At 51.6% G+C, this 19,694-nt stretch overlaps 1 protein-coding gene and 4 non-coding genes across 5 annotated transcripts in view; all 5 read right to left on the minus strand.

Annotated features, from left to right (window-relative positions):
- LOC138493055 (myb-related transcription factor, partner of profilin-like) overlaps positions 1-19,694 on the minus strand; it is a 152,063-nt gene that overhangs the window by 43,822 nt on the left and 88,547 nt on the right. The gene's annotated exons all lie outside the window — the stretch shown is intronic.
- Positions 333-473, minus strand: LOC138496546 (U4 spliceosomal RNA). The gene has a single exon (XR_011278048.1). It is a non-coding gene; the product is annotated as a U4 spliceosomal RNA (small nuclear RNA).
- LOC138496547 (U4 spliceosomal RNA) lies at positions 3,981-4,121 on the minus strand. The gene has a single exon (XR_011278049.1). It is a non-coding gene; the product is annotated as a U4 spliceosomal RNA (small nuclear RNA).
- On the minus strand, positions 7,629-7,769 carry LOC138496549 (U4 spliceosomal RNA). Its single transcript, XR_011278050.1, has one exon. It is a non-coding gene; the product is annotated as a U4 spliceosomal RNA (small nuclear RNA).
- Positions 16,208-16,348, minus strand: LOC138496550 (U4 spliceosomal RNA). The gene has a single exon (XR_011278051.1). It is a non-coding gene; the product is annotated as a U4 spliceosomal RNA (small nuclear RNA).

The following is a 19,694-nucleotide window of genomic DNA, read 5'->3' on the forward strand; positions in this document are numbered from 1 at the left end:
AAGAGCAGATGTGGCAAAGAGGATCGAAGGCAGACAGGTCACTGTCTGCTAGGTTCTGAAAGCTCATGGTTTTCATGTCGTGAGATCAGGAAGGCAGCGAGACAACTGAGGCGCTTAATGCACCTGCTGCATGGTCACGGTTCCATAGACTTTGCTGCGCCGCTTGGAGTTTACGAATGCGCTAGCTTCTGGAAGTAAACCCCTTTGTTGAGGGTAGGCCACGAGAGAACAAAGAATAGAAGGGATGGGTTCCGAAAAACACACCCCTCTTGCTAGGTCTTCTCCAGTGGAGTAAAAGCGTCATTGTCTCCTTTTCAAACAAATCGGTTCAGCCTCCGTAGAGACTGTCAAAAATTACCAATTCCAGCTATATTTCAAGCTGTCATGGCGGGGTATTGGGTAAAGTTTTCAATAAGCAATAATCGCGCCTCGGTTAAACCTCATGAGCTACGATACTGCCACTGCGCAAAGCTAAAGCACCTGACCCAGAGGCCCGTGCGCCCCGGGAATGGATTCCCATTTAACTTGCACTGATCCCAGCAAGCTCCATCCTGAGCATCCTTTGTCAAACTCATAAAACCGCCTGGATTCCAGTGCCGAGATTTGTTGAGGTGAACACCTGTATCATCTTGCGCTCACCAAACTGACAGCAAATATAGTAGCAAGGTATGCATAGGATTCTGGGAGTAAACATGCAAATGAGCAGGCTGCTACCTGTGCGCTCTTTCCCTTAGCATGATGGTGGCCTGTTGGCAAGTGACCCCGCCCTCCTGAGAGATTATTGGGCAGGCCGCTGCCAAGGCAACATGGGAGAGGCTTGAGAATGCAAAGAGCCATTGGAGGATTGCACAGGAGCGAGGACAGCATCGAGAAATGGGCTCCTTTGGGGACAGGTGAAGTGATGCTCCACCAGGACGACCAGCTGTTTCTGCAGTGCAGCCAGGACATTGACAAGAAGTGAATCAATTTGTCTCTGAGCGTTCCAACTGTTGACCAAACCATTACAATTTCGATACATTTCCATGCCATCACATACCTACCTGTTTGTGATAATTGCACTTGTCCTTGAAAATAGACCCGATTTTGCAGGGGACTCTGGGAAAAGTGAAAAGGTCCTATGTAATTCACGTCTTGTACCCTGTCTCATAGGGCGGACCCTGCAATTCTACTTCCACTCCACTGCCAAAAATGAAGCGGCCTTGCCCTGTTCAGGCTTTTTGCTGTAGCCCCTGGGCCTTTGCAGAGCCATCTGCTTAGTGTGGCTCTGCCACTGAGGTCAGAAGAGAACATTTAGCCTGAGAAACGGCTGTCTGTGTGTGCAGCTTGGAGAAGACACTGTTGCCATGGGAAAGACATGCCTGTTTGCTGTGCAAATGAAGTGCAGACACAGACAGAAGAGACCACTTGACTGGTAGGAATTGAAGAACCTGACCAAGAGTGAGGAATTAGACCATCCGCACGGGGAGTGTGCGCTCCGCCTGGGCTGGTTTGATACTTTTAAAAAAGAAATGGAATGTTGGTAGGTAAACCTCCTGGAAATGTGTGGGGCTATCCCGCACACATTTCCCAATGGACACTGCACAACAAACACATAGTCAAGTGCACTCTGGGGGACACAGTCTACCGGTGCGGTCCTCCTGTCACATTTAGCTGCAATGTGACAGCCATGGGTACATCAAAGCATCTCTGAAGGGGGAAGGCAACGCCTTCCTCCGGCCCTGGTCAGCCTACTTAAAATAGCAAAGGCTCCATCGATATGCCCTGCCTATTGTTAGGTTCTCTCTGATGGCAGCGCATAATGATGAGAGTTAAGTGAAGCAGGCCTGCCAAGAGGCCTGTTCACAGAACTAACACAGGGCAGGAAACCCCAACACCTTTTTCATATGCAATGTGTCAGCTTGAAGCTAGCTCCCACCCCTCTGTATGAAGGCCATTGAATGTCATGTGTGGAACAACTGTTTACAGTAGGCAACCGCTGCAGGGCCACCCCCTTTCAGAGGGAAGATATATGTGATTTGATGCAGACAGTCTGTTCTCGAGCTCAATTAACCAGAGAGCCACTTTGATCCACAGGAGACAGGAAGATGGGTGCGGCTTAGTAGTACATGTTGTCACCCCTTACCTTTCCTGTTGCAAATCACTCTGGTCATGACCTTACGCATGACAGAAGATTGGTGGTGGGGACCCAGGATTGGGTCTTTAAGGTAGGCTTAGCATGCTCCAATCACTGGGGCCCATTTGGCTTTAAAAGAGGGCTGAGCCCCTCACTGAGCAGATCATCCGACGACTTCAAAAGGAGTACGAAGAAGGACTCATTCGGACCCTCGGTGATGGGACAGTCTGCCTCACGGCTTCCGCCAGTGAAGGAAGTCCAGGATTTCCAAGAGGGAAGCAAAATACCTCCCAAAACATCTCCCAGGGAACAGAGGGAGATACCCGACTCAGAGGATCCATCAAGCAGCACCAGAACCGGTACCCAGCCAGCACACAGCGTGCCCTGCTAGGTTAAGCCAGCAAGCTTCCTAGGTGGGAAGTGCCAGAGAGTCTCTGAACAAAGGACAAGGCCGTTGCCGGCAAACACTCTTCTCAGCTTTGGGGCGGCCGCCTTAAACGTCGACCCAAGCATTGAGAAGAAGCTCGGAGGAGTGCCACAACAAGCATCAACCAGCGTCCATCTTTTAAGGACTTTTTCGAAGCAGTCGAGCTCTCAAACTGCGACCGGCTGCACCACTGTGGCTGTTCTCACGCTGCAGTCACTAAAGCCGTCTGAGAACCCTCGACCAGCGTTCCAGATCCACCAACCAGCACACAGACAACGATTCTTCACCCCGAGCCGCCGGGTAGGGCAGCCTGCAGCCGTCCGCCCAGCCTCGCTTACCAAACTGCCTGCCAACTGATATCCGCATCTGTCGTCCCTCTTGAACTCTGTCGCCGGAGCTACAAAGCATGCTGGAAGCCACTCGATGCTGTCGAGTACCAAGATCATCTCAAACACCAGTTACATTGTGGTTCTGTCCCCCTGGTCCTTCTCCGAAGGCCCTTAGTGACATTTACGACCTCTTGCTCCCTTGCTGCTGCAACCAAATAACCTTGAACAGTTCAGACTGATTGCTTTACCGACTGCACTCCTGTCAGTATCCAGAGTGCATCCCTCTCCTTTGTGAAACTGTCTGTCCCCTGTTTTCCTTTATAGGGTGGGTTGTATTTTGTAGTGTGTTAGAACTGTCTGTTGTATTAATACTAAAGTAGATATTTGTATACAACCTTGACTGGACAGTCCCTTTTATCAGTGGGTCACAATTGTTTTTTCGCTCTGTTGCAACTAACCAGCCTGACGTTCCGTCCACTGTTCGGACCCCTTCCGGTGTACTAGAGGTGTGGGACTGATTGATGGTCTAGAAAGCGATATTCCTCCCTGGACCACTAGTGCCCCGGAAGTTGATTCGTCACACCAAGAGAGGTCGGGTTGTTGACTCCACGTGAATATGTGTCTATAGAATGCATGGGGACAGAAATGCCCTTTTGCCTCTCTTGGGAAGACTGAGATGGTGAGCGAAGGCCAAAGGTAAAGCGACCCCTCTGCTGCGGTTGGCTTCAGTGGCAGCCAGACCTCCCTGAGTAACCATCCAACAATCTGATGACTTTCGCAAGAGCAGATGTGGCAAAGAGGATCGAAGGCAGACAGGTCACTGTCTGCTAGGTTCTGAAAGCTCATGGTTTTCATGTCGTGAGATCAGGAAGGCAGCGAGACAACTGAGGCGCTTAATGCACCTGCTGCATGGTCACGGTTCCATAGACTTTGCTGCGCCGCTTGGAGTTTACGAATGCGCTAGCTTCTGGAAGTAAACCCCTTTGTTGAGGGTAGGCCACGAGAGAACAAAGAATAGAAGGGATGGGTTCCGAAAAACACACCCCTCTTGCTAGGTCTTCTCCAGTGGAGTAAAAGCGTCATTGTCTCCTTTTCAAACAAATCGGTTCAGCCTCCGTAGAGACTGTCAAAAATTACCAATTCCAGCTATATTTCAAGCTGTCATGGCGGGGTATTGGGTAAAGTTTTCAATAAGCAATAATCGCGCCTCGGTTAAACCTCATGAGCTACGATACTGCCACTGCGCAAAGCTAAAGCACCTGACCCAGAGGCCCGTGCGCCCCGGGAATGGATTCCCATTTAACTTGCACTGATCCCAGCAAGCTCCATCCTGAGCATCCTTTGTCAAACTCATAAAACCGCCTGGATTCCAGTGCCGAGATTTGTTGAGGTGAACACCTGTATCATCTTGCGCTCACCAAACTGACAGCAAATATAGTAGCAAGGTATGCATAGGATTCTGGGAGTAAACATGCAAATGAGCAGGCTGCTACCTGTGCGCTCTTTCCCTTAGCATGATGGTGGCCTGTTGGCAAGTGACCCCGCCCTCCTGAGAGATTATTGGGCAGGCCGCTGCCAAGGCAACATGGGAGAGGCTTGAGAATGCAAAGAGCCATTGGAGGATTGCACAGGAGCGAGGACAGCATCGAGAAATGGGCTCCTTTGGGGACAGGTGAAGTGATGCTCCACCAGGACGACCAGCTGTTTCTGCAGTGCAGCCAGGACATTGACAAGAAGTGAATCAATTTGTCTCTGAGCGTTCCAACTGTTGACCAAACCATTACAATTTCGATACATTTCCATGCCATCACATACCTACCTGTTTGTGATAATTGCACTTGTCCTTGAAAATAGACCCGATTTTGCAGGGGACTCTGGGAAAAGTGAAAAGGTCCTATGTAATTCACGTCTTGTACCCTGTCTCATAGGGCGGACCCTGCAATTCTACTTCCACTCCACTGCCAAAAATGAAGCGGCCTTGCCCTGTTCAGGCTTTTTGCTGTAGCCCCTGGGCCTTTGCAGAGCCATCTGCTTAGTGTGGCTCTGCCACTGAGGTCAGAAGAGAACATTTAGCCTGAGAAACGGCTGTCTGTGTGTGCAGCTTGGAGAAGACACTGTTGCCATGGGAAAGACATGCCTGTTTGCTGTGCAAATGAAGTGCAGACACAGACAGAAGAGACCACTTGACTGGTAGGAATTGAAGAACCTGACCAAGAGTGAGGAATTAGACCATCCGCACGGGGAGTGTGCGCTCCGCCTGGGCTGGTTTGATACTTTTAAAAAAGAAATGGAATGTTGGTAGGTAAACCTCCTGGAAATGTGTGGGGCTATCCCGCACACATTTCCCAATGGACACTGCACAACAAACACATAGTCAAGTGCACTCTGGGGGACACAGTCTACCGGTGCGGTCCTCCTGTCACATTTAGCTGCAATGTGACAGCCATGGGTACATCAAAGCATCTCTGAAGGGGGAAGGCAACGCCTTCCTCCGGCCCTGGTCAGCCTACTTAAAATAGCAAAGGCTCCATTGATATGCCCTGCCTATTGTTAGGTTCTCTCTGATGGCAGCGCATAATGATGAGAGTTAAGTGAAGCAGGCCTGCCAAGAGGCCTGTTCACAGAACTAACACAGGGCAGGAAACCCCAACACCTTTTTCATATGCAATGTGTCAGCTTGAAGCTAGCTCCCACCCCTCTGTATGAAGGCCATTGAATGTCATGTGTGGAACAACTGTTTACAGTAGGCAACCGCTGCAGGGCCACCCCCTTTCAGAGGGAAGATATATGTGATTTGATGCAGACAGTCTGTTCTCGAGCTCAATTAACCAGAGAGCCACTTTGATCCACAGGAGACAGGAAGATGGGTGCGGCTTAGTAGTACATGTTGTCACCCCTTACCTTTCCTGTTGCAAAGCACTCTGGTCATGACCTTACGCATGACAGAAGATTGGTGGTGGGGACCCAGGATTGGGTCTTTAAGGTAGGCTTAGCATGCTCCAATCACTGGGGCCCATTTGGCTTTAAAAGAGGGCTGAGCCCCTCACTGAGCAGATCATCCGACGACTTCAAAAGGAGTACGAAGAAGGACTCATTCGGACCCTCGGTGATGGGACAGTCTGCCTCACGGCTTCCGCCAGTGAAGGAAGTCCAGGATTTCCAAGAGGGAAGCAAAATACCTCCCAAAACATCTCCCAGGGAACAGAGGGAGATACCCGACTCAGAGGATCCATCAAGCAGCACCAGAACCGGTACCCAGCCAGCACACAGCGTGCCCTGCTAGGTTAAGCCAGCAAGCTTCCTAGGTGGGAAGTGCCAGAGAGTCTCTGAACAAAGGACAAGGCCGTTGCCGGCAAACACTCTTCTCAGCTTTGGGGCGGCCGCCTTAAACGTCGACCCAAGCATTGAGAAGAAGCTCGGAGGAGTGCCACAACAAGCATCAACCAGCGTCCATCTTTTAAGGACTTTTTCGAAGCAGTCGAGCTCTCAAACTGCGACCGGCTGCACCACTGTGGCTGTTCTCACGCTGCAGTCACTAAAGCCGTCTGAGAACCCTCGACCAGCGTTCCAGATCCACCAACCAGCACACAGACAACGATTCTTCACCCCGAGCCGCCGGGTAGGGCAGCCTGCAGCCGTCCGCCCAGCCTCGCTTACCAAACTGCCTGCCAACTGATATCCGCATCTGTCGTCCCTCTTGAACTCTGTCGCCGGAGCTACAAAGCATGCTGGAAGCCACTCGATGCTGTCGAGTACCAAGATCATCTCAAACACCAGTTACATTGTGGTTCTGTCCCCCTGGTCCTTCTCCGAAGGCCCTTAGTGACATTTACGACCTCTTGCTCCCTTGCTGCTGCAACCAAATAACCTTGAACAGTTCAGACTGATTGCTTTACCGACTGCACTCCTGTCAGTATCCAGAGTGCATCCCTCTCCTTTGTGAAACTGTCTGTCCCCTGTTTTCCTTTATAGGGTGGGTTGTATTTTGTAGTGTGTTAGAACTGTCTGTTGTATTAATACTAAAGTAGATATTTGTATACAACCTTGACTGGACAGTCCCTTTTATCAGTGGGTCACAATTGTTTTTTCGCTCTGTTGCAACTAACCAGCCTGACGTTCCGTCCACTGTTCGGACCCCTTCCGGTGTACTAGAGGTGTGGGACTGATTGATGGTCTAGAAAGCGATATTCCTCCCTGGACCACTAGTGCCCCGGAAGTTGATTCGTCACACCAAGAGAGGTCGGGTTGTTGACTCCACGTGAATATGTGTCTATAGAATGCATGGGGACAGAAATGCCCTTTTGCCTCTCTTGGGAAGACTGAGATGGTGAGCGAAGGCCAAAGGTAAAGCGACCCCTCTGCTGCGGTTGGCTTCAGTGACAGCCAGACCTCCCTGAGTAACCATCCAACAATCTGATGACTTTCGCAAGAGCAGATGTGGCAAAGAGGATCGAAGGCAGACAGGTCACTGTCTGCTAGGTTCTGAAAGCTCATGGTTTTCATGTCGTGAGATCAGGAAGGCAGCGAGACAACTGAGGCGCTTAATGCACCTGCTGCATGGTCACGGTTCCATAGACTTCGCTGCGCCGCTTGGAGTTTACGAATGCGCTAGCTTCTGGAAGTAAACCCCTTTGTTGAGGGTAGGCCACGAGAGAACAAAGAATAGAAGGGATGGGTTCCGAAAAACACACCCCTCTTGCTAGGTCTTCTCCAGTGGAGTAAAAGCGTCATTGTCTCCTTTTCAAACAAATCGGTTCAGCCTCCGTAGAGACTGTCAAAAATTACCAATTCCAGCTATATTTCAAGCTGTCATGGCGGGGTATTGGGTAAAGTTTTCAATAAGCAATAATCGCGCCTCGGTTAAACCTCATGAGCTACGATACTGCCACTGCGCAAAGCTAAAGCACCTGACCCAGAGGCCCGTGCGCCCCGGGAATGGATTCCCATTTAACTTGCACTGATCCCAGCAAGCTCCATCCTGAGCATCCTTTGTCAAACTCATAAAACCGCCTGGATTCCAGTGCCGAGATTTGTTGAGGTGAACACCTGTATCATCTTGCGCTCACCAAACTGACAGCAAATATAGTAGCAAGGTATGCATAGGATTCTGGGAGTAAACATGCAAATGAGCAGGCTGCTACCTGTGCGCTCTTTCCCTTAGCATGATCGGTGGCCTGTTGGCAAGTGACCCCGCCCTCCTGAGAGATTATTGGGCAGGCCGCTGCCAAGGCAACATGGGAGAGGCTTGAGAATGCTCTGATTACTTACCGGTAATCTTCATTACTCCTAGTCCTACTCTTCCTCGTCACAGTACTTACTTCATGAGGCACCCGCCTCCGACACAGGACCTTCTTCTATTTCTTTAAATCCCTATAACTCCTCCCCCACATCCATGTCACTCAGTTTCATATTACCAAGCCGGAGCATGGGACCTTCCCCGCAGGGAGGGTGAGGAGGGTCGTCAGTACTGTGACGAGGAAGAGTAGGACTAGGAGTAATGAAGATTACCGGTAAGTAATCAGAGCATTACCTCCACGTCCACTCTTCCTCGTCCCAGTACTTACTTCATGAGGTATACCAAAGCATCAACGGGGAAAAGGTCCCAATGAGACAGAGCCAAAAACAGTGCAGCAAAACACACCCACAATAACTCTTAAATCACATCCCCACAGACAAAAACTCCAACCACGAAGGAACCAACCCCCGAGTGGGAGAAACTCAACCCATAGCGGTTGATGAAAATGCCTAGACCAGCCAAGGCGGCAGCCATACAAATCTCTTGCAGAGAAAAACCCTCCTTACATCGGGCCAGGAAGCCGCGAAACCCCTGGTAGACCGCCCCTGATTGTGCGCAGGCACAGGCAGGCCAGAAGCCACATAGGCCCTAGAGATCACAACCCGGAACCACCGGAAAATGGAAACCACAGATGCGTTATGCCCAGCCCCAGCCAGACCACAAGCAATCAGAAGACTATCAGATTGGTGGAAAAGGCAAACCAAGCCAAATACTCCAACGCGTCCCGCCGGACATCAATGTTAAGCCGAGCCACCTCCTCAGGCGTTCTTGGATCATGAAAGAAGTCAGGGAGAACCAGACCCTGAGAGGTGTGAAACCCGAGAGACAACTGAAGGGAGAAACTTCGGACCACACCCCGGCACCACCGAGTCTGGCAGCACCCTCAGGAAAGGAGCGTGACATAAGAGAACCCTAATCTCCCCAAGCCTACGGGCAGAAGTGAGGGCAATAAGAAAAGCAGATTTCAGTGTAAGATGTTTGATATCAATCTCGGAAATGGGCTCAAAAGGAGGCCCATGAAGGAACCGTAATACAAGAGGGAGATCCCAAAAGGAAAGCCCTTTATCAGCACAAGGAAGGGAAGAAGAAAAACCCTGGATCAACTTCCCCACCAACACCTCCCCATCCAAGTGACCGTCAGAGTCCCCCAAAAGGAATTTCATGGAGGCCCGCTGAGAGCAAAGCCTGGAAAAACTGCCAGGCCCCTGTCAAAACCCCTCCTGGAGGAACCGAAGGATAGCAGAGGCCAGAACGCAGGGGAGGGATCCCAGACTGCCCATACCAGTCTCGGAAATGGCCCCAATGTCTGCCTAACACCTTCAGAGTGGAGGGTCTAAGAGCATCCATTCGGGCTCAACTACAGGATCTGAGAACCCCTGAGATATCAACCTAGACTGAGCAATAGCCACACCGCCCATTGCATCCGGTGGAATTCTAACCGCAGATCCCCTTGAAGGGGACACGGCCACCTCGGAACCAGCCAAGGTTCCTAGGAACGAAGCTCCAACAGAGAGGGGAGCCAACTCCGGCGGCACCAGAACAGAGCTAACAACAACACAGTCACCCTGGACACTCAGATGCGCCAAACCACCCGGGGCAGAAGGGGAATAGGCGGAAAGGCATAAAGGAAAACCCCAAGGCCACTGTACAGAGAGGGCGTCCATCCCCCAATCCCCTCAACCTGAAACCGAGAGCAGAAGAGGGGAACTTCTGCTGAGGCCGGGGATGCAAACAGGTCTAGAACCAAGGACCCTAATCTGACACAGGTCACCGCAAAGACCTGGGCCAACAGGACCAGTTCTGCAGAGGAGTGAAAACCAGCGTCTGAGAAGATCCGCTTGAACATTGTCCACCCTTCTGATCCGTGAGGCCAGCAGATACACCAGATGAGATTCCTCCCAGGTGCCTATCAGCGCTGCCAGAGCATTCAAGGAACAGCCGGAACCCCTTTTGCAGTTCACATATGCCAAGGCCGTCGTATTGTCCGATCGGACCAAAAACCGCCGACCGTCCAGCAACTCCTCGAAGTACACCAGAGCTTGCACAATGGCACAACTCTTGCCAATTGGATGATCACCGGCTCTCCCCAGATCTCACAACCCTTGAGCTGAGAGGACCCCCAATGTATACCCTTTCTGCTGGTGTTGGTAGTAGGAGAGGTCACAGGAGGAAGGACCATGCACACCTCAGCCTGTAGACCTGAAACCCCCCGCCACCATAGCAGGGACACTCGCAGCGCTGGGGACACTGAAAACAAAACTACGAAAGCCGAGATGTCGGGAGCCAGTGGGAGAGAGTATAAGATACCAGGAGACGTAACCGAAGACAGGCTCAAGGAACTGGAAAACATGCAAGACGCCACGTGCCCCGTAACTTCAGCAACAGGTGAGTCGAGACATACTGCCTTCTGAGAACCCAGCCCAGAACAGCCAGCAAGCGCCCCTCCTGCACAACATCCAGAGTACGCTCTCCCCAGACGTCCGGACAAGCAGTGCAGGGTCTTGAGACCCATAAGCAGGTGACACATCCTAGAAGGCATTGGGACCAGGAACACCCGCAAGTAGAAAACTTGACCCTGAACAGGGAGAGGAACGGGCAAGACGGTAACCCACAACAACCGTTCGGAGAGAACGGATCCCATGGCCAACTACTTGGACCGTGAGCTGGGTACCAAAGTCCTAACCATGCAAACCTGGACAGGAGGAGACAGGAACGGCAACTGATACCCCCTCCAGACGGATCCCATTACCCAGGAAGCCGAACCCCACCGGTCCCATACACCTCCGAGAAGATAGAGACGAGGAGCCAGGGAAAACCGCCAGTCACTGCACTTGCACCAGAGGGAAATCACAGGACGTTGAAACAGGCCTGCGCCACAATATAACAGCATGCTTGTCAGCCCACGAAAAGATTTGACCTATCAAAAGGAAGATACTGGACAGCCCAGAAGTCCAGCAGACTATGGCCCCCTCAGCCAACAGAGGAGCCACCAGGCTGGCGTCAAAAGGGCAGAGTACTGTCACAAAGCGGGGCAAAGCAATCCATCCCGGATAGCCGACATCAAAGGCAACCCCCTACCTGAGGTATGCCTATACTGGAAAACCCACTGAAGTGACATACCCTCCACCGGCACCAGGGGCTCTGAGAACCCCTCTAAGCACAGACATGTGCCACCATGTGCCCTATCACTTCCCACAAGTCTGAGAGGAGGCGTGAAAGCAACACGTCAGCACCGGAGGACCTAGGGCCTAAAAGAAGAGACACTGGGAACCCCCTGCATGACCGTTACTTCCATGATCATTTTCCATAATCCCATGCCGGACAAGGGAAAAGCAAATCAACTCCTTTGACTTTCCCTTGCGCAGTTTAGAGGAAGAGGACAGGACAAGGAGTCTGCGTCCATAGCTAGCACAGACCCAAACACACCACATGACTGAGAGGTGGCTTGATCCCTGTATCCAGTAGCTGGTAGCCCCATGCTCTAAATCGTTCCAATGCATCGGTCTAGGAAGGATGAAGGACCGAGTCAGCACCGCTGAGACTCGAACCCGAAGTGTAGACTATGCCAGGCCGGTACCCTTCCGGCCGCTTGCAGATGTTTCCAAAATCTGCGCCGTATTCACAGGCAGCACGCAAGGAATGCAGCCAACATCCGGTGCATACTGGGCTGTGTGTGTCTGAGGAGCTGGTGGTATGTGACATGTCTGTGACAGAACAGAGCCCCGCACTTTCAAATACTCTGTCACAGTCACCCCACGACAAGAAGCAGAGAGTCCTCACAGCAAAAAAGGAAGGCTAGCCCATACTGCCAAGTGCTTGCCATCATTTCCAATAAAGATGTGTACACAGAGCACGAGGTAACGGCCTTTCAAAGGAGTCAAGATGGCCATACCAGCAAGAGAGGGGAAAACATCAAGCACAGTCCTCCCCTCTCCTTACCTTCCCCCAGAGAATGCAGCTGACATCCGGTGCATCCTGGGCCGTGTGTCTCTGAGGAGCGGGTGGTATGTGGCATGCCTGCGACAGAACAGAGCCCCCGCACTTTCAAATACTCTGTCACAGTCACCCCACGACAAGAAGCAGAGAGGCCTCACAACAAAAGGGAAGGCTTAGCCCATACTGCCAAGTGCTTGCCATCATTTCCAATAAAGATGTGCACACAAAGCACGAGGAAAACGGCATGTTGAAGGAGTCAAGATGGCCACACCAGCAGGAGAGGGGAAAAATATCAAGCACAGTCCTCCCCTCTCCTTACCTTCCCCCAGATAATGCAGCTAACATCCGGTGCATCCTGTGCTGTGTGTGTCTGAGGAGCGGGTGGGATGTGACATGCCTGCGACAGAACAGAGCCCCCGCACTCCCAAAGACTCTCTGCCACTGTCACCCCACGACAAGAAGCAGAGAGGCCTCACAACAAAAGGGAAGGCTAGCCCATACTGCCAAGTCGAATCAAGATGGCCAAAACAGGAGGAGAGGGGAAAAACATCAAGCCCAGTCCTCCCCTCTCCTTACCTTCCCCCGGGCCATGCAGGACCCGGGACACAATGCTCACGCTGCGGTCCGGAGCCCAGCAAAGAACCGAGCGAGGCAATCCAGCTCAACTGTGACCCCAAGCCCCGCAGGGGGCCCAGGAGCAGTGCCGCACCTGAGGGAGCCGAGGGCCCCGCCACACAGCCCCCCCCAGGGGGCCAGCAATCGGTGCTCCCCAGTGCCCGGCACCGGGAAGAAAAAGTCCAACCTGCCGGAGGCAGGAAAAATTTAAACTGAGTGACATGGATGTGGGGGAGGAGTTATAGGGATTTAAAGAAATAGAAGAAGGTCCTGTGTCGGAGGCGGGTGCCTCATGAAGTAAGTACTGGGACGAGGAAGAGTGGACGTGGAGGTAATGCAAAGAGCCATTGGAGGATTGCACAGGAGCGAGGACAGCATCGAGAAATGGGCTCCTTTGGGGACAGGTGAAGTGATGCTCCACCAGGACGACCAGCTGTTTCTGCAGTGCAGCCAGGACATTGACAAGAAGTGAATCAATTTGTCTCTGAGCGTTCCAACTGTTGACCAAACCATTACAATTTCGATACATTTCCATGCCATCACATACCTACCTGTTTGTGATAATTGCACTTGTCCTTGAAAATAGACCCGATTTTGCAGGGGACTCTGGGAAAAGTGAAAAGGTCCTATGTAATTCACGGCTTGTACCCTGTCTCATAGGGCGGACCCTGCAATTCTACTTCCACTCCACTGCCAAAAATGAAGCGGCCTTGCCCTGTTCAGGCTTTTTGCTGTAGCCCATGGGCCTTTGCAGAGCCATCTGCTTAGTGTGGCTCTGCCACTGAGGTCAGAAGAGAACATTTAGCCTGAGAAACGGCTGTCTGTGTGTGCAGCTTGGAGAAGACACTGTTGCCATGGGAAAGACATGCCTGTTTGCTGTGCAAATGAAGTGCAGACACAGACAGAAGAGACCACTTGACTGGTAGGAATTGAAGAACCTGACCAAGAGTGAGGAATTAGACCATCCGCACGGGGAGTGTGCGCTCCGCCTGGGCTGGTTTGATACTTTTAAAAAAGAAATGGAATGTTGGTAGGTAAACCTCCTGGAAATGTGTGGGGCTATCCCGCACACATTTCCCAATGGACACTGCACAACAAACACATAGTCAAGTGCACTCTGGGGGACACAGTCTACCGGTGCGGTCCTCCTGTCACATTTAGCTGCAATGTGACAGCCATGGGTACATCAAAGCATCTCTGAAGGGGGAAGGCAACGCCTTCCTCCGGCCCTGGTCAGCCTACTTAAAATAGCAAAGGCTCCATCGATATGCCCTGCCTATTGTTAGGTTCTCTCTGATGGCAGCGCATAATGATGAGAGTTAAGTGAAGCAGGCCTGCCAAGAGGCCTGTTCACAGAACTAACACAGGGCAGGAAACCCCAACACCTTTTTCATATGCAATGTGTCAGCTTGAAGCTAGCTCCCACCCCTCTGTATGAAGGCCATTGAATGTCATGTGTGGAACAACTGTTTACAGTAGGCAACCGCTGCAGGGCCACCCCCTTTCAGAGGGAAGATATATGTGATTTGATGCAGACAGTCTGTTCTCGAGCTCAATTAACCAGAGAGCCACTTTGATCCACAGGAGACAGGAAGATGGGTGCGGCTTAGTAGTACATGTTGTCACCCCTTACCTTTCCTGTTGCAAAGCACTCTGGTCATGACCTTATGCATGACAGAAGATTGGTGGTGGGGACCCAGGATTGGGTCTTTAAGGTAGGCTTAGCATGCTCCAATCACTGGGGCCCATTTGGCTTTAAAAGAGGGCTGAGCCCCTCACTGAGCAGATCATCCGACGACTTCAAAAGGAGTACGAAGAAGGACTCATTCGGACCCTCGGTGATGGGACAGTCTGCCTCACGGCTTCCGCCAGTGAAGGAAGTCCAGGATTTCCAAGAGGGAAGCAAAATACCTCCCAAAACATCTCCCAGGGAACAGAGGGAGATACCCGACTCAGAGGATCCATCAAGCAGCACCAGAACCGGTACACAGCCAGCACACAGCGTGCCCTGCTAGGTTAAGCCAGCAAGCTTCCTAGGTGGGAAGTGCCAGAGAGTCTCTGAACAAAGGACAAGGCCGTTGCCGGCAAACACTCTTCTCAGCTTTGGGGCGGCCGCCTTAAACGTCGACCCAAGCATTGAGAAGAAGCTCGGAGGAGTGCCACAACAAGCATCAACCAGCGTCCATCTTTTAAGGACTTTTTCGAAGCAGTCGAGCTCTCAAACTGCGACCGGCTGCACCACTGTGGCTGTTCTCACGCTGCAGTCACTAAAGCCGTCTGAGAACCCTCGACCAGCGTTCCAGATCCACCAACCAGCACACAGACAACGATTCTTCACCCCGAGCCGCCGGGTAGGGCAGCCTGCAGCCGTCCGCCCAGCCTCGCTTACCAAACTGCCTGCCAACTGATATCCGCATCTGTCGTCCCTCTTGAACTCTGTCGCCGGAGCTACAAAGCATGCTGGAAGCCACTCGATGCTGTCGAGTACCAAGATCATCTCAAACACCAGTTACATTGTGGTTCTGTCCCCCTGGTCCTTCTCCGAAGGCCCTTAGTGACATTTACGACCTCTTGCTCCCTTGCTGCTGCAACCAAATAACCTTGAACAGTTCAGACTGATTGCTTTACCGACTGCACTCCTGTCAGTATCCAGAGTGCATCCCTCTCCTTTGTGAAACTGTCTGTCCCCTGTTTTCCTTTATAGGGTGGGTTGTATTTTGTAGTGTGTTAGAACTGTCTGTTGTATTAATACTAAAGTAGATATTTGTATACAACCTTGACTGGACAGTCCCTTTTATCAGTGGGTCACAATTGTTTTTTCGCTCTGTTGCAACTAACCAGCCTGACGTTCCGTCCACTGTTCGGACCCCTTCCGGTGTACTAGAGGTGTGGGACTGATTGATGGTCTAGAAAGCGATATTCCTCCCTGGACCACTAGTGCCCCGGAAGTTGATTCGTCACACCAAGAGAGGTCGGGTTGTTGACTCCACGTGAATATGTGTCTATAGAATGCATGGGGACAGAAATGCCCTTTTGCCTCTCTTGGGAAGACTGAGATGGTGAGCGAAGGCCAAAGGTAAAGCGACCCCTCTGCTGCGGTTGGCTTCAGTGGCAGCCAGACCTCCCTGAGTAACCATCCAACAATCTGATGACTTTCGCAAGAGCAGATGTGGCAAAGAGGATCGAAGGCAGACAGGTCACTGTCTGCTAGGTTCTGAAAGCTCATGGTTTTCATGTCGTGAGATCAGGAAGGCAGCGAGACAACTGAGGCGCTTAATGCACCTGCTGCATGGTCACGGTTCCATAGACTTCGCTGCGCCGCTTGGAGTTTACGAATGCGCTAGCTTCTGGAAGTAAACCCCTTTGTTGAGGGTAGGCCACGAGAGAACAAAGAATAGAAGGGATGGGTTCCGAAAAACACACCCCTCTTGCTAGGTCTTCTCCAGTGGAGTAAAAGCGTCATTGTCTCCTTTTCAAACAAATCGGTTCAGCCTCCGTAGAGACTGTCAAAAATTACCAATTCCAGCTATATTTCAAGCTGTCATGGCGGGGTATTGGGTAAAGTTTTCAATAAGCAATAATCGCGCCTCGGTTAAACCTCATGAGCTACGATACTGCCACTGCGCAAAGCTAAAGCACCTGACCCAGAGGCCCGTGCGCCCCGGGAATGGATTCCCATTTAACTTGCACTGATCCCAGCAAGCTCCATCCTGAGCATCCTTTGTCAAACTCATAAAACCGCCTGGATTCCAGTGCCGAGATTTGTTGAGGTGAACACCTGTATCATCTTGCGCTCACCAAACTGACAGCAAATATAGTAGCAAGGTATGCATAGGATTCTGGGAGTAAACATGCAAATGAGCAGGCTGCTACCTGTGCGCTCTTTCCCTTAGCATGATCGGTGGCCTGTTGGCAAGTGACCCCGCCCTCCTGAGAGATTATTGGGCAGGCCGTTGCCAAGGCAACATGGGAGAGGCTTGAGAATGCAAAGAGCCATTGGAGGATTGCACAGGAGCGAGGACAGCATCGAGAAATGGGCTCCTTTGGGGACAGGTGAAGTGATGCTCCACCAGGACGACCAGCTGTTTCTGCAGTGCAGCCAGGACATTGACAAGAAGTGAATCAATTTGTCTCTGAGCGTTCCAACTGTTGACCAAACCATTACAATTTCGATACATTTCCATGCCATCACATACCTACCTGTTTGTGATAATTGCACTTGTCCTTGAAAATAGACCCGATTTTGCAGGGGACTCTGGGAAAAGTGAAAAGGTCCTATGTAATTCACGTCTTGTACCCTGTCTCATAGGGCGGACCCTGCAATTCTACTTCCACTCCACTGCCAAAAATGAAGCGGCCTTGCCCTGTTCAGGCTTTTTGCTGTAGCCCCTGGGCCTTTGCAGAGCCATCTGCTTAGTGTGGCTCTGCCACTGAGGTCAGAAGAGAACATTTAGCCTGAGAAACGGCTGTCTGTGTGTGCAGCTTGGAGAAGACACTGTTGCCATGGGAAAGACATGCCTGTTTGCTGTGCAAATGAAGTGCAGACACAGACAGAAGAGACCACTTGACTGGTAGGAATTGAAGAACCTGACCAAGAGTGAGGAATTAGACCATCCGCACGGGGAGTGTGCGCTCCGCCTGGGCTGGTTTGATACTTTTAAAAAAGAAATGGAATGTTGGTAGGTAAACCTCCTGGAAATGTGTGGGGCTATCCCGCACACATTTCCCAATGGACACTGCACAACAAACACATAGTCAAGTGCACTCTGGGGGACACAGTCTACCGGTGCGGTCCTCCTGTCACATTTAGCTGCAATGTGACAGCCATGGGTACATCAAAGCATCTCTGAAGGGGGAAGGCAACGCCTTCCTCCGGCCCTGGTCAGCCTACTTAAAATAGCAAAGGCTCCATCGATATGCCCTGCCTATTGTTAGGTTCTCTCTGATGGCAGCGCATAATGATGAGAGTTAAGTGAAGCAGGCCTGCCAAGAGGCCTGTTCACAGAACTAACACAGGGCAGGAAACCCCAACACCTTTTTCATATGCAATGTGTCAGCTTGAAGCTAGCTCCCACCCCTCTGTATGAAGGCCATTGAATGTCATGTGTGGAACAACTGTTTACAGTAGGCAACCGCTGCAGGGCCACCCCCTTTCAGAGGGAAGATATATGTGATTTGATGCAGACAGTCTGTTCTCGAGCTCAATTAACCAGAGAGCCACTTTGATCCACAGGAGACAGGAAGATGGGTGCGGCTTAGTAGTACATGTTGTCACCCCTTACCTTTCCTGTTGCAAAGCACTCTGGTCATGACCTTACGCATGACAGAAGATTGGTGGTGGGGACCCAGGATTGGGTCTTTAAGGTAGGTTTAGCATGCTCCAATCACTGGGGCCCATTTGGCTTTAAAAGAGGGCTGAGCCCCTCACTGAGCAGATCATCCGACGACTTCAAAAGGAGTACGAAGAAGGACTCATTCGGACCCTCGGTGATGGGACAGTCTGCCTCACGGCTTCCGCCAGTGAAGGAAGTCCAGGATTTCCAAGAGGGAAGCAAAATACCTCCCAAAACATCTCCCAGGGAACAGAGGGAGATACCCGACTCAGAGGATCCATCAAGCAGCACCAGAACCGGTACCCAGCCAGCACACAGCGTGCCCTGCTAGGTTAAGCCAGCAAGCTTCCTAGGTGGGAAGTGCCAGAGAGTCTCTGAACAAAGGACAAGGCCGTTGCCGGCAAACACTCTTCTCAGCTTTGGGGCGGCCGCCTTAAACGTCGACCCAAGCATTGAGAAGAAGCTCGGAGGAGTGCCACAACAAGCATCAACCAGCGTCCATCTTTTAAGGACTTTTTCGAAGCAGTCGAGCTCTCAAACTGCGACCGGCTGCACCACTGTGGCTGTTCTCACGCTGCAGTCACTAAAGCCGTCTGAGAACCCTCGACCAGCGTTCCAGATCCACCAACCAGCACACAGACAACGATTCTTCACCCCGAGCGGCCGGGTAGGGCAGCCTGCAGCCGTCCGCCCAGCCTCGCTTACCAAACTGCCTGCCAACTGATATCCGCATCTGTCGTCCCTCTTGAACTCTGTCGCCGGAGCTACAAAGCATGCTGGAAGCCACTCGATGCTGTCGAGTACCAAGATCATCTCAAACACCAGTTACATTGTGGTTCTGTCCCCCTGGTCCTTCTCCGAAGGCCCTTAGTGACATTTACGACCTCTTGCTCCCTTGCTGCTGCAACCAAATAACCTTGAACAGTTCAGACTGATTGCTTTACCGACTGCACTCCTGTCAGTATCCAGAGTGCATCCCTCTCCTTTGTGAAACTGTCTGTCCCCTGTTTTCCTTTATAGGGTGGGTTGTATTTTGTAGTGTGTTAGAACTGTCTGTTGTATTAATACTAAAGTAGATATTTGTATACAACCTTGACTGGACAGTCCCTTTTATCAGTGGGTCACAATTGTTTTTTCGCTCTGTTGCAACTAACCAGCCTGACGTTCCGTCCACTGTTCGGACCCCTTCCGGTGTACTAGAGGTGTGGGACTGATTGATGGTCTAGAAAGCGATATTCCTCCCTGGACCACTAGTGCCCCGGAAGTTGATTCGTCACACCAAGAGAGGTCGGGTTGTTGACTCCACGTGAATATGTGTCTATAGAATGCATGGGGACAGAAATGCCCTTTTGCCTCTCTTGGGAAGACTGAGATGGTGAGCGAAGGCCAAAGGTAAAGCGACCCCTCTGCTGCGGTTGGCTTCAGTGGCAGCCAGACCTCCCTGAGTAACCATCCAACAATCTGATGACTTTCGCAAGAGCAGATGTGGCAAAGAGGATCGAAGGCAGACAGGTCACTGTCTGCTAGGTTCTGAAAGCTCATGGTTTTCATGTCGTGAGATCAGGAAGGCAGCGAGACAACTGAGGCGCTTAATGCACCTGCTGCATGGTCACGGTTCCATAGACTTCGCTGCGCCGCTTGGAGT

Source organism: Ambystoma mexicanum, chromosome 10 (assembly GCF_040938575.1).
Source record: "Ambystoma mexicanum isolate Mex_15411 chromosome 10, UKY_AmexF1_1, whole genome shotgun sequence".
Taxonomy (NCBI): Eukaryota; Metazoa; Chordata; class Amphibia; order Caudata; family Ambystomatidae; genus Ambystoma; species Ambystoma mexicanum.